The sequence below is a fragment of the Haemaphysalis longicornis genome, unplaced genomic scaffold, assembly GCF_048455015.1.
Source record: "Haemaphysalis longicornis isolate Haplotype H1 unplaced genomic scaffold, Haemaphysalis longicornis Haplotype H1 scaffold_8, whole genome shotgun sequence".
NCBI lineage: Eukaryota > Metazoa > Arthropoda > Arachnida > Ixodida > Ixodidae > Haemaphysalis > Haemaphysalis longicornis.
This window is the reverse complement of record NW_027526445.1, coordinates 141731210-141741436: the sequence shown is the minus strand read 5'-3', so window position 1 is coordinate 141741436 and position 10227 is coordinate 141731210. Positions and strand designations below refer to the sequence as shown.

Below are 10227 nucleotides of genomic sequence, written 5' to 3'. Positions count from 1 at the left end.
ACGTGGTTTGTTCGTTGTGTGTGGTTTTGGTGGTTTGTTTTCGATTTGCTGGTGTTACGTGAATTACTACGTGCTCCTCCTGCCGTAATATTACGTGTTAGTGCTCTTGTGCCAACCTGAAACATCGTGAGTGCTGGCAAAGCGTCTGTGTCGTCGCCGTACTGCGCTGCTGTAGCAAACGCACATCGGCAGTGGTCTCGTAGGTGTCGCGAAACCCCCCCCCCCCCCTACCCGGGGACACAATGTTGCCAACTTGAGGCTCAATGTTGCCAACTTGCTTTTTGCTCATTCCGCCAAACCTATCGGGTCTTTTCTTGTGTTTTATGGATGTGCGCGCCGTAGTCGCGTGCCGCACCCGTGAAGGTCGAAAACAAAATCTGGCGTGTCTTTTTCGTGCACTGAGACTACACAAGTCCTTGATAAGCTGGCAGAGAAGCCACGCAGCACGTCGCTCCCGTTAGCACAACGGGAGTCAAAAATGCGCGTCAAAAAAAAAAAAAAAAAGAAATGCGCGTCAAAAAAAAAAAGAAACAGCGAGGTTGCAAAAACAATTTAAAGGGGCCCTGCAGCGTTTTCCATCTAGGAATGTATTTTGGGGTAAAGTCTATTGTCCCAGCAATCTCCTCCCGCAGGAATTATGAAAATCGGTTGCTGTCACCGAAGGTACGCGCGATGAGAAATCAAAGGAATCAAAGGACAATGTATTCAGTGAAGCAAAACTTTATTCAGGTGCAAAATGTAAGCCAGCTTTGGCTGTTTCAAGTTCTTGCCGGGCGTGAGCTACCCCTGCTCCAATTTGACCAAAACAAGAGTTTTTCAGCGCCGGTGTCGGTGTTTCTACCACGCATTCGAACCATTTGTCTAAAGTCGTATGGCGCCAATCGAGCATGACCGGCCCAAGAAAATCGCCGGGCAAAGACCCATGTTGGAAGCATGACTCGCCGTTGGGTCGCCGCCGCTCGCCACTTCGCTCTGAGCGGGTGTAGCTCTTCGTGCACTTCGAGTAATGCGGCCTAAAATGCGTACGTTTGGGTTGGGACCAGAATAAATTTCGAATAAAGCGACATTTCGAGTAAAGCGATTTCGTTATAACAAGGGATTACTGTATTTTGCCTCGCGAAATGTAATGAACGATGCCAGCTTATGAAGGACTTTTTGTAGTTCATTGAGGCAATCCCGTCTGATCAGCTGTCACTGATCAACTTCGCGGCTAATTTCTCCCATTTCCTGTGACGATCCGCCGTCATCGGCGCTGTGTGCGAACCTCTTCTATGCAGGCACAGTTTTGCCGTTTATTTTGTGTTTTGAGCGCGCAAACAGACCACTCGACAACAAACGTTTATTGCTTTAAAAACGCCCCACCAGCCCGAGCTCACGCTTGCGAGCAGGCACCCCGGCCTGCTTTTTTGCGGCACCAGACCGGAAATAAACCCCTTATGCGCGATTTCTCATCGCGCGTACCTTCGGTGACAGCAACCGATTTTCATAATTCCTGCGGGAGGAGATTGCTGGGACAATAGACTTTACCCCAAAATACATTCCTAGATTGGAAATGCTGCAGGGCCCCTTTAAATAGTTTTTGCAACCTCGCTGTTTCTTTTTTTTTTTTGACGCGCATTTTTTTTGTTTTTGACGCGCATTTTTTACTCCCGTTGAGCTAACGGGAGCGACGTGCTGCGTGGCCTCTCTGCCAGCTTATGAAGCACTTGTGTAGTCTCAGTGCACGAAAAAGACACGCCAGATTTTGTTTTCGACCTTCACGGGTGCGGCACGTGACTACGGCGCGCACATCGCGACAGCAAGACGGGGCGCCAGCGGGCGAGCGACTATGCCCGAGCGAGAGCAGCAGGAGTACGACAACTTCAAGACGCAAGAATTTGTTTTCGAGCTTCACGAGTCCTGCACGCGACTACGGCGCGCACATCGCGACAGCAAGACGGGCGCGCGCGGGCGAGCGGCGCGGCACGGTTACGGGTGCCAGCCACTAAACAAAAAAAAAAAAAAAAAGAAAGAGAGATTACAGAGGCGCTGCTGGCAACGCTGTTTCTGCTGGCAACACTGAAAAACCGACCGCTACTTTTAGCAGAACTGATAGAAAACAGCTTGGCAACATTGTGTCCCCGGGTAGGGGGGGGGTTTCGCGACACCTACGAGACCACAGCCCGCACATCGAGGTCGCCATTTGACAAAATACCTGACAAGTTGTGCGTGCCTACGTGAATCAAGAGTCTCTACTGCAAGTTCCAGTCTGTCGGCGCGACGTGTGAAAAATGCTGCGTGTTCTGCCGTAAGTGATTGTTTATCGTGGTACATGTTAAAATTTTATTACGCGTTGCCGCACTGCTGTTTTGTTAAACGTGTTGAGTATATTCCTTGGTGTTCGGCTCGCCGCGCTTCTTTTATTGTAAGTTACCGGCTGCGTCGGCGCGGTCATAATGAGCTTCCAGGAGCGGCGGCCAGTATGCTGTGTGAGTGATCGACCCCCTTGCCATTGCCGGCAACGAAAATATTATGCTGACGGCCCAGCGGCCGCCGCTTGGCTTGGGTGGATTCGACGCTAAAGCTTGTTGCATGAAAAAAAAAGAAAAAAAGAAAACTGCGTTAATGGTTGTAAAACAAAACGCCCACTCCCCGATCTTTTTTTTTAGGAGGCAGTTGACCCACAGTATATTTTTTTACAGGGCGTAGGCAGCTTAGCATTGTTCTAACGGGTAGTTTTCGTTTACGGGTAAAGAAATGCAAGGAGGCTGCATTACATTTGTAGTTATAATACGTAAGAGTTGCATATACGTTGAATTTTCAACATTTAAGCATTGCTAGCAACTTTATAAGTAGTACCACATGCACAAGGTCTTTAGGCAGTGAATATTTGACCAGATAATTGTTTAGACGTCGCAGCTTGAAAACATGCTGTTCCAGCCTGCATTGCTGGTGCAGTCACAGGGCAGTTTTCACTGTTTTAATGCAAGAAATTTTTCCACCTTCCTAAGCTCATCCAGAATCGTCATGATCAGACAGAAATTCTTGTGTGGTGTGACATTATGTGTAGCTGGCTTGCATAAATTGTGTTGACCGTAACATGTTGAGCATGGGTTAAACGTGTTGATTCTTACAAATATGCATGTGATGGGGATACAATCACGGTGCGAAAAAGATTAAACAGGGCGTGGGCTTGCCACCGTGCTCCTTCGCCCTCCTGTTTTTTCGTTTCGTCAGCATTTCAACTTGCCTACCCCTTGGAGGTATTGGCACGCTGAGACGTTCACCATGTGCCTCAGAGAGAATTTTAATGGCGCCATGAAGACAAAATACAAGTTTGTGTTATTCGAAAGATTTCGTGTGGTATGGTGCCCCCAGCACTTGTCCAAATGCAAACGATGCTTTATTCACTGAGAAATTCATTAATTGAAGCTAAAATTTTGGTTTTCCCGCTAAATCGTGCATTTTCAGGGTCTGCAATGACATCACAGGAACCGACCGCTCTGCAGCCGATTGGGAAACCTTCTTTACCGTTAGTTAACCTAGATGGTGCCACCATACCGTGGCAAGCCGCTTTCTGCTTTTGTTTTGTTTTTACCGTATTTAAACGTGGCTTGTTTTTGTTCAGCGAGAAAATAATCGTGTCGTGAAACATAGTGCTCGCTCCACAAATATGGTCACGTAAGACACCGTTGCTTGTGTCAATCGGCCATTGTTGTCCGAGACAACCCCAAAGCCCCGCAGTCCTGTGCAGCTAAACCAAGCATAGTGCGCGCAGTACCAACAGCAGTACGCATCGGTACTTCTATGCTTACGTGAGCTTTCCTAACCTTTACTGTTGGTCCCACCATTCTTACTACTGTAAAAAGAATGTGCCCTAAATTTAAGCGCAAATAGTTCGTTCGGCAAGCTTATAGCCTCTGCCTAATTCGCGTTTGCTGTTGCCGCCATCCGCTAACTGCAGAGCTGGCTGGTATGACATAGGTTCTGTTGCAGGAAATGAGCTAGTGGGTCGCATGGCCATTTCCTTTGTTCCTAATTGGTAGCTCATTGGAGTGGAGTTTATGTTAAAAATGGTGTCAGCATGATTCTAGCAACAGAATCCTTTGAATGAACCAAACTTGTGTTTTCTCTTCATGCCTCCTTTAAAAGCCGTAACCACGTTTCGCACCCTCTGGACCAGAGAATATGCTTGCACAGTGGAAATCTGGGGCCACAGATTTCTACCACCTAGGGATATTTAATAGGCTTAGTTTAACATTAATTCAGTGTAAGGATGCTTCTGTTCCTTTAAAGTATGGCTGAAAGCCTTGTAAGGATTGTAATGTATGTACAGTGCTCACGGATTGAAACGCGACACTGCAAGCGCGTGGCCTGCGCTACATGCAGCGCCGCCAGTGGGCGCCCGTGGAAGCTAGGTGTTGCATTGTGGTATACCACGAGGATGAGTGTTTTGACCATAAGCTTGCTGCTTCCGGTTGCCAATAAGCGGGGCAGTGGTTCCCCGCAGCGATAGCGGTGCGTTGTCAGCGACAGCGGCGTCCATGGACGGCGCTGCATGTATTGGCGGCCACGCGCTCGCAGTGTTGCGTTTCAATCAGTGATCACTGTACTTATTTTTTAGCTTGAAAGAACTGAAGGTGCCTTTTTTGCACCTACAAAAAAGAAATTCTGTCATGTCCTGCCAGAGCGAGTATTTCACGGCATTATAACGCATATTTACGGCTTGTTTACTACTTGAACTTCCATTTTTTACAGGGCCAGGTGTTTGACATGGAGGATGTACGTTGTGAGCTACCAGAAGAATTGGCTGCCTCCTGTTCCTATCTATCCTGCACGACCTGTAAGTGGAGTTCATTACGGCTGTGAAATGCATGAAAATCTCGATTTTGAAGGCTGAGAGAACATGAAAACATAGAAAACCATTGTGGCATTCTTGTGGTACCTTAGCGATATTAAGACATAAGAACATTGCAGAGATGGGGCAAAAAATGAGGAACCGATGAGGGTGAGAAACTTCCTGGTACCTTTCTTATTTTTTTTTTTGTCGCATCAGGGCTGCGTCCTTGCTCCATGAATTAATTAATAACGACTTTGTCACCCTTGTTCACTGTGGTAGTTGCGTGGTACCCACAAACAGTGTGTGGGGACTTTTCTTCTACCGCCTATTACAGATGAACTAGATCTTTAGACTTCTACTCAAAAGTCATATTATGGATTACATTACATGAGTGTAACAATTCCATGCACCCAGAAATAGAATTTAGGTGAATTCACTTCAATGCCCTAGATGCAACTTGTGCCTAGCAGTGAAAAGGGTGTATTGCGTGCCTTTTTGCCACTGTGTTTCATGTAGTGTAATGAGTCTCACTGGCCATCGTAGCACCCCCCCCTTCCCCCCCCCCCTCCCCCCCGAACAGCTATTTACTCTAGCAAATATAATGATGGTCCTAATTGTAGAAGGGTACCCGCCGCGGTGGCTCAGTGGCTAAGGCGTTGCGCTGCTGAGCACGAGGTCGCGGGTTCGATTCCCGGCCGCGGCGGCTGCTTTTCTGATGGAGGCGAAAAGCAAAAACGCCCATGTGTACGAGATTTCGGTGCACGATAAAGATCCCCAGGTGGTCAAAATTAATCCGGAGCCCTCCACTACGGCGCACCTCATTGCCTGCGTTGCGTCGGCGCGTTAAACCCTACAATCAATCAATTGTAGAAGGGTACTCAGCAATTGAAGAAAGAGCTGTGGGGGGTTCTGGTTTGTGTGTCAGACTTTGTTTGGAATATTGTTATGTAGCTACGGATAATGCAGGGTTTTTGTAAAAATATAGATTATCGGAGCAAACTTGTGCTCCGCAGTAAACATAAAAAAACACAAACCTCGAAGGAGTCAGCAAAAGGACGTGCATGGATGAGCGTTGGCGAATTGAATGCTGCAGGGTTTCTTTCGCACTCATTCATTTAGATCGAGAACATTTTCAATAAAAAACAGGAAAAGCTAGGATAGGGATCGCAAAGCAACACCCTTTCCATATCAAACAGGACTGCTGGTGCAGCATACAAAGGAAAAAGGGGAAAAAGACGGTTCCCTTAAAAAAGGATAAGATTGCAGGGTGGCCAGGTGCTTGTAACAAAACATTTTGTAAACAAATCAAATGGCGTGGTTGGGGGCAATATTACGATGTTTATAGTAGGAAAAACCTGCATTATTTCCGAACAGTATGAATGCTCTGTGTGCAAACATATGCAAAAATGCTTGTGTGTTTTTAGCATTTGAGTGCACGTTACAGAGTAGTCGGCTCAAGTTACTGCGGTAGCTTTCCTCATTGCTGGTAAGCATAAACCCTGAAATTAAATTTGCTGTATTCGACCGCTTTAACCCTTTCACCGTCACTGATGTCCTGGTTTGTCTTCGAATTTCTCCTCCACGGTGTCACTGACATACCGGTGCGTTTTCTGTTGTGCGTTGAAAAATTCGTGCCATGGTTCAAAGTTGGCGCACCTGCACTGTTTGTGCTATCTGTCAAATCTTTCTAGTAGCTTGTATTTTCACAAAGAACAGAGCGACCACGCCCAGCTTTCGCTGCTTGGGGGTCACTCCGTGCAATGTACATCTGTTGGGATGAGTGACCACGTGGCACGCGTACAATGATGGGTGCAAGTGTGCTATCCACCACGTTTTTCTAGGGTTGTTTTTTATTTCTGTTCCTGTGTCTGCTACCCATCGACACAAGGAAATATAAGAAGTGAGGAGCCAACCTAGAGGTTGGTCAGTTCATGGTGATGTACATTTTGCTTTTTGTAAGCAAGCACAGACAAACAAACTAGACAATGCAAGTGCTGTCTCGTAAACGAAACGCACAATAAAACTGCTGCCTTTATAGGTTCCAAAGAACGCGTAGACACAAGCAATTACTCATGATGACGGCTGATCAATGCCTGTCTTAGCATGTTCATGCAATTTTATGTTGCCTTCCCTGCCCCCCCCCCTCCCCCCCATATTGCTTTGTTCCCACAATGCTGCTGCAATAATCTCATCTCAAATGTTCTTGCGAGGCTGTATAAATGGCCGTCATGAGGAGGCCATGAATCTAAACAGTACTTAGTTTTGGGTTGTGTTGCCTATGTAACAGTATGTCATATTTGATGTACGTAAGCTCATTAGTTAATTTATGTGGTCTAAATTTTGTTGCTAATTTTGCAACCTAGAAGTTGTACCTTCTCTTTCAGGATACTTGGTTCAGTTTTGTATGGGAACACTCCTTTATATTTATAAGCATAAGCAGCAAATGTTTGAGACGTGTTTATTTAAACCCCTTCATATGCGATCAATGCGTTTGTCATTTCAGGTTCAAGCGTGGCAGTGGCTTTCCCGTCCTGTGAGGGGTAAAGATGAGGCGACACCTGGTGTGGCAGGCGGCAGCAGCACGTATGGATCCAACCTGAATAAAATAGTCAGGTTTACAAGAGTCGTGTGATTCATGTGATTTTCGTCAGCTTGCTCTTAAAGAAACAGCTGCAGCATGAAACAGTGACTGTGGAGCTGGCTGACATTTTCTACATGCAGCTGGCTGTTGGGCGCTGTTATTTGACAGCATGCAAAGGGCACTCAAAAGGTGGAAGCTTGTGGGATACGTAGAGGACGGAAACATAAAGGATTCTTGGAGGACGCAGAAAGTCGGTGGCGAAATTTCAATACAGGGGACACAGAAGGGACGAATGCGGTCTGTTGCCTTCAAGACATATAGGGGACACACAAAGGCCGTATGGTGTCTGTGTTGCCTTTGGGAGACAGACTGGACGCATGGAGGACGGAAACACACGGGACACTTGGAGTACGCAGAAAGTCGGTGGCGAAATTCCAACACAGAGGTAACACACAGGACGCACGCAGTCTGTTTCCTTCGGGACGCAGACTGTCTTTTGACTGGACGTAGAAATTTTCATAAGGGATGACGGAAGACGGAGACGTGACGGGCTGAAAAACGGCTGTGTGAATGAGGGCTGACACCTACCGCGTACCCGCGCGATTGTTAGTAAACTGCTCGCAGTCCGTAAGACAGGTCGATGCGGATGAGGGTTCCATATTCTCAGTTCGGTCTCATCAAGGCGCAAATTTGATGTCTCATTTGTCATCCAGGATTTCACGTAGTAATCAGTTATTGAGATAAAGCATCTAACTTTAATAACTTCCTTTCTGGAAATTCGTTGAAATTTCGCGTTCACTTCTACAAGCGATGTTATTGTGTTGCACACTGTCAACTGAACAAGCCCAAATATCTACTTCAAGCTTTGGAATGGTCGTACTATTCACTTTTCAGATCTGGAAACTTTTCAAAAACCGTCTTCTTATCATAGATTCCGTTCGCGCATCTGTCCGCAACACAATTATTTTGGCTGGTCTTCTTTCCGATACCCTCAGCAGCATAGACTCAGCCCAAGGACATACAGGGTGTTACGTTGATATATGAAACAATTTAAAACATTTCTGAGTGTATCGCTGCTTCGTTTGCGCTCAAACTTTGCACGAAGGTCGCATTTCGTGGTTTATTTTGTCTGGCACTGGGAAAAACAACACCTTATATCACCTTGTATCCAGTGATCTACGTGTGCTGGTGTCTGACAAGGAGGGTTTCTTCGTACTCATACCGGAAGTTCTTTTTGGTGAGAAAGGCCTTAGCCGCGGTCGAGAAAAACATTACGAAAACCGAGGTGTACTTGCTTGCAAGGAAAAAGGAAGCTGCTCTCTGTTGACTGATTTGAATTTGAACAAATTGGCTCAGGCAGCCAAGAGGGCCAACAAGCTTCACGGTGATGTTTCCTCCACCGCTAAAACGCACAAGCCTTGCATTCCTTTTCGTGTGATCATTACAGGGCGAGACACGTGGCAATTTTGTGTTTCTGGTTTTCTTCAGAAGTCTTTATCGGCTTTGCACGTGGAAGATCATTTTCTTGCCCTTAATTCACTCTCTGTAGAAGAATATCTTAATACGCATACCTAGAACCAATAAATGAGCTACGCTTAACAGTAACGACACTGACGAACGGCGGCAGTCATTTTGGTTCCTGACGCCTGGATGGCCAGCTTTATGCAACCTATTGCGGCTGACGTTGACGGGAGGAATCGGTATATGCTATGGCAGTGCCCGGCGTTACAAGAGGACGCCGAACTCATCACAGAGGAAGAATGGATCATGGCGCTCCACAGCGAAGACTACTACACACAACTCCGGGCTGTCCAGAAGGCCTGCGTTAGGGCGGAGGTCCTAAACCTCCCGCCACCCCCGCAGGTGCGGCCCGCGTCTACTCTGGACGGTCCTCTGGGCCGCTAGGTTAGACCTTCTGGACCTAATTAAGACCAATGTCTGTCTGTCTCTCTGGGCACTACTTGTCAACCATTGCAGCTGAGTTTACTTTTAGAAGATTTAAAAACAGAGTGCCGGTGCGATGGGGTCAAGCTCGGTTCCGCTAGCGTAGCTCATTTATAGGCTCTAGCTTCTGTTACAGCACTAATTAGGCTACGCTTTTAACTGGCCTAAGTTACCCTAGGCCACTGTCGTTTTTTCCCACCGGAAGCGATGCAGGCGTTTTCCACCTTCCTGCCGGTTGAAACAGCCCTGTACAGGGCAGCACGGCATCGCTACTTTGTCTGGGGCTTAAAAACTCGCTCGAACGTGTCATACAGCCGCGTTGCGCTCCGAAAATCAAGACTTATCGAAGCGCGCGTGCGGAAACTCAGACGCACCGAAATGTCGGCGCCCATGGGACTTCCGAGTTAAACAAATGTCACGTGGCGCCGTTCGACCAATGGCCGCTGTCGGAGGCATTGAACAATGACAGAAAAGATAGCCGATACTCTGAAACCTCATATAGTGGCTCCACGCATACCCTTTCAGATACCGCTGCCATTACCATTGATGTAGAAGATTTTTTTTACTCGTTTCTTCGTGTTCACCGTTTGCAAGCTCTTAAAGAGTATTATTTTGGAGAATGATGAAGTGGCTTTCAAGAACGCGAGTGGCATTGCCGTTACGTCATTCATGGATATATTCTGTTTAATTTAAATTATTTTGTAAAAATTAGTAGTGGCTTAACTCTGCTATGTCAGGATATACGTAGCGTGAGCTAAGGTTCAGCAATCCAGTCCAATCCAGTCCAGTCCAGTCCAGTCTAATCCAGTCCAGTCCAGTCCTATCCAGCCACTGCTCCTCGCGCATGCTCAGCACGGCTCTTCACGAACCACGCGAAGCGGCT

At 47.0% G+C, this 10227-nt stretch overlaps 1 long non-coding RNA gene across 1 annotated transcript; it reads left to right on the top strand.

Moving 5' to 3' along the window:
* Positions 1–2163: 2163 nt before the first annotated feature.
* On the top strand, positions 2164–7440 carry LOC144149127 (uncharacterized). The gene is made up of 3 exons (XR_013318194.1): positions 2164–2287; positions 4738–4822; positions 7323–7440. It is a non-coding gene; the product is annotated as an uncharacterized LOC144149127 (long non-coding RNA).
* The last annotated feature ends 2787 nt before the right edge of the window (positions 7441–10227 follow it).